We start from the raw sequence: 4,336 nt of genomic DNA on the forward strand, positions 1-4,336 counted from the left end.
AGCCTGTAATCCCAGCACTTTGGGAGTCTGAGGCAGGAGGATCGCTTGAGGCCAGGACTTTGGGACCACTGTGGGCAACACATGGAGACCCCATTTCTACAAAAAACTTAAAAATTAGCCGGGCATGGTGGCATGTGCCTGCAGTACCAGCTACTTGGGAGGCCGAGACATGAGGTTCACTTGAACCAGGAGGTGGAGGCTGCGATGAGCAGTGATTGCGTCACTGCACTCCAGCCTGGGCGACAGAGCAAGGCCGTGTCTCAAAATAAAAAAGGAGTATGGGAGACAAGGATGGAAGCCAGGAGCCCAGTGAGGAGGTGGCTGCACTGGTCTAAGCGGGAGGTGCTGGCAGTTGGGGCGGGTGGGTGGTGGTTGTGGATTTAACAAGGAACAGTGGTCAGCCTTTGGATTTTTATTTTTGTTTGCTTATTTATTTACGTATTTATTTCAAGATGGAGTCTCGCTCTGTCGCCCAAGCTGGAGTGCAGTGTCATGATCTCGGCTCACTGCAACCTCCAACTCCCGGGTTCAAGTGATTCTCCTGTCTCAGCCTCCCAAGTATCTGGGATTAGAGGCACGCACCACCACGCCTGGTTAATTTTTGTATTTTTAGTAGAGATGGGGTTTCGCCATGTTGGTTATCCTCCCGCCTCAGCCTCTTAAAGTGCTGGGATTACAGGCTTGAGCCACCGCGCCCGGCCTCGGATTTATCTTGAAGGAATCCTCTAACGGAAGAAGTACAGGGGCCAGTGGGATTATGGAACATGAGTCCCTCACCCATTCCGGGAAAAGGGTGACCAGGGGTCTGAGCCGAAAAAACTTACAGGAAGGATCCCAGGCTATAGTCCAGGGCGGTCACCAGAGAGGCCAAGCCACCAGTCCAAGGTCACACGGCCGGTGAGTCAGCGCCGGAGCCATCCTAGGCTCCCTCTCCCCTCCCCATCTCTGCTTGTGTTCCCACGCCCCACGGGTGGCCAAGGCTGCCCTCCCTCCCCTGGTCTCAGGAGTCACCATGGCCACTGTTTCATAAGCAGGCTGGAGAGCAGGAAGAAGCACCCAGCTCTGAAAAGGCCTCGCCCCTCGGAAAAGGTCTCCGCTCCCCTTCCTCCTCATGGGTGTACAAACAGACTCCTGAGGTGTGAAGATCCACCCACAACCCTCCCACCCTACCCCCCTAACACACACACAGAGGTTCCCAGAAGATGTTCCTGGAAACCTTTCTCAGAGAAAGGAAGAGGAGGAAGGAGGAGAGGAATGGGGGAAAAATGCACTCAATGATTTTTCGGGGGTGGAGGGTGGAGGGAGCACAGAGATGTGGGAAATCCAGGCTTTGGTGCTGGAGGGCTGGAGAAGAGAGGGAGGCCTCCTAGTCTTCCCACCCTATCTCATTGCCATAAAGCTACTGGAATGGAGATGTTGGGGCTAGAATTTTTTTTTTTTTTTGAGACAGAGTCTCACTCTGTCACCCAGGCTGGAGTGCAACCTCCGCCTCCGGGGATCAAGTGATTCTCCTGTCTCAGCCTCTAGAGTTGCTGGGATTACAGGTGTGAGCCACCATGCCCAGCTACTTTTTTGTATTTTTAGTACAGATGGGGTTTCACTATGTTGGCCAGGCTGGGCTCGATCTCCTGACCTCAGGTGATCCACCTGCCTCAGCCTCCCAAAGTGCTGGGAGTACAGGCATAAGTCACTGCACCTGGCCTGGGGCCAGAAATTTTAATTTCTTTTCTTTTTTTTTTTGGGACAGGGTCTCCCTCTGTTGCCTAGGCTGGAGCACAGTGGAGCTTCCATCTCGGCCTCTTGAGTAGCAGGGACTACAGGAGCAAACCACCATGCCTGGCTAATTAAAAAAATTTTTTTTTGGTAGAGACAGGGTCTCGCTATGTTGCCCAGGCTGGTATCAAACTTCTGGCTTCAAGCAGTCCTCCGGTGTTGGCCTCCTAAAGTGCTAGGATTACAGGTGTGAGCCACAGAAACGTTTTGAACACAGTCTCCTTGAAGAATCAAATGAAAGCCTGGACACTACCCCTTCCAGCCAAATGCTCATTTGCATTCATTCAATAAAATTTATTAGGCACCTACTGTGTGTCAGGCACTAAGAGCTGATGTAACCAGCAGTGATTTACACAGAAAAAAAGTCATGTACAAGTCCAGAAGTTTCCCCATTGTGGGGATCCTCAGCTCCCCCAGTAGGTCCTGAGGCTCCAGGCTAACACCCCCAGGGATCAGGAGAAGGCCCTGACCCAAGACTCAAGAAATCCCAGCCTCAGGTCGGGTGAGATGGCTCAAGCCTGTAATCCCAGCACTTTGGGAGGCCAAGACAGGCGGATCAATTGAGATCAGGTGTTCAAGACCAGCCTGGCAAACATGGTGAAACCCCATTTATGCTAAAAACACAAAAATTAACAGGGCATGGTGGTGCGAACCTGTAATCCCAACTACTGGGGAGGCTGAGGCAGGAGAATCGCTTGAACCTAGGAGGTGGAGCTTGTAGTGAGCTGAGATCCCACCACTGCACTCCAGCCTGAGCCACAGAGCGAGACTCCGTCTCAAAAAATAAAATTAAATTAAATTAAAGAAAGAAAGACATTCCCGCTTCAGGTCCACCCTGATTTCCTCTGGAACTCTGGGCAAATCCTTTTCATCCTCTGGCTTCACTTGACCAGTCTGTAAAATGGGAAGGCAGTTGGTCCCAAGTAGATGATGGACCTTAAGTGAAACAGTCCCGACTTCCAGTATACCTTCAGTCTGGAAGGGACCCTGGGAAAGGGTGTTTTAATGGAATCCTGGGATTCTTAGTAATTCAGAATATCAGGGTTCGCACACCAGCACCATCATTACAGATGAGGAAACACAGGTCCCTCAGTGCCAGGGGCTTGATAAAGGACGCTCAGAGTCAGAGTGGATGCCAAGGAAGTCCAGGGTCCCCTGATTCTGTGTCCTGAATGTAGTTTTCCTCCTATACATCACTCCTCTGTACCTGTTTTCTTTCTTTCTCTTTTTGAGATGGAGTCTCTGTCACCGGGTTTGGAGTACAGTCATGCAATCTCAGCTCACGGCCATCTCTGCCTCCCAGGTTCAAGTGATTCTTCTGCCTCAGCCTCTGGAGTAACTGGGATTACAAGTGCCCACCACCATGCCTTTTTTTTTTTTTTTTTTTTTTAGTATTTTTAGTAGAGACAGAGTTTCACCATGTTGGCTAGGTTGGTCTCAAACTCCTGACTTCAGGTGATCCACCCTCCTCACCTCAGGTGATCCACCCTCCTCAGTCTCCCAAAGTGCTGGGATTACAGGCGTGAACCATGGCGGCCTGTCCTCTGAGGTTCCTGTTTTCTTCTGTCCCTCTGCCTCACAGAATCTCTCAATCACCCACCAGCACTCCATCATCCAGGAATTTCTCTCAACCCCTTCCTGACATTGTTTATATGATTTTGCTCCCTGCTGGGTAAGAGAGGACAGTCTGGGACATGTCCTTAAACTTCTTTCTGAACCAGCTCCCTGGGGACCCTACCCCTCAATGAAGGAAGTTGGGTTGCTTGAGAACGGGTATGGTTTCATTAGCCAAGACGCTAGGCTATCAACCTAGGTAGGAACCTTGTGCCATCCCCTGCCCGGCTCTGGGCCTCAGCCTCCTTGTCGGTTACTTGGGAAAGGGTTGGATTCATTATTTCTGGGGGTGAAATGCACCCTCAGGCTGGAGTTAGTAATAATAATGCAATCATTAACTGCATAGTAGTAAGGGTTATTCTGAATGCTTAACTACGTAACTGGCACCATTCTAAGCACTTCCCATGGTCCATTCATTGTTTTACACTCAAGATTCGCATAGAAGCCTCACAACAACCCAAAATGGCAAGTGCTATTAGGATTCCCATTTTGTAGACGGTAATACTTAAGTCCAGAGGGGTTATGTCACTCATTTAATATCACACAACGAGGAAATGGCGGAGCTGGGATCCCAACCAAGGTCTGTATGGCTACGTGGCTTCCTCTCAATCCCAATGAGAGCCATAGCTTACAAAGGAAGGTGTATTTGGGACTCATAGGACTAATTAGGACTAATTAAGAGCCTCCATTGGGTGGGACGCCGACTCAGTACGTGACGTCACGAAGGAGCACAGTGACGTCGGCTAAGGCGGGCGTGAGAATCCACGCGCCTTCCAGCATCCGTTTAACGGCACCGCCCCCTGACCCGCCTCACTTCCGTGGATATTTGCATATTCAGCGAACGGACGTCGGCACGTCAGCCTCGACGCGGTGACGTTAGGGTGCGCCTCTGCAGTCGAGCATACGTACTTGCGTACTGACGCACGCATGGCCCCCGAGCGGGCGGGGG

The sequence above is a fragment of the Aotus nancymaae genome, unplaced genomic scaffold, assembly GCF_030222135.1.
Source record: "Aotus nancymaae isolate 86718 unplaced genomic scaffold, 86718_ANA_hifiasm-v0.15.2.pri h1tg000028l, whole genome shotgun sequence".
NCBI lineage: Eukaryota > Metazoa > Chordata > Mammalia > Primates > Aotidae > Aotus > Aotus nancymaae.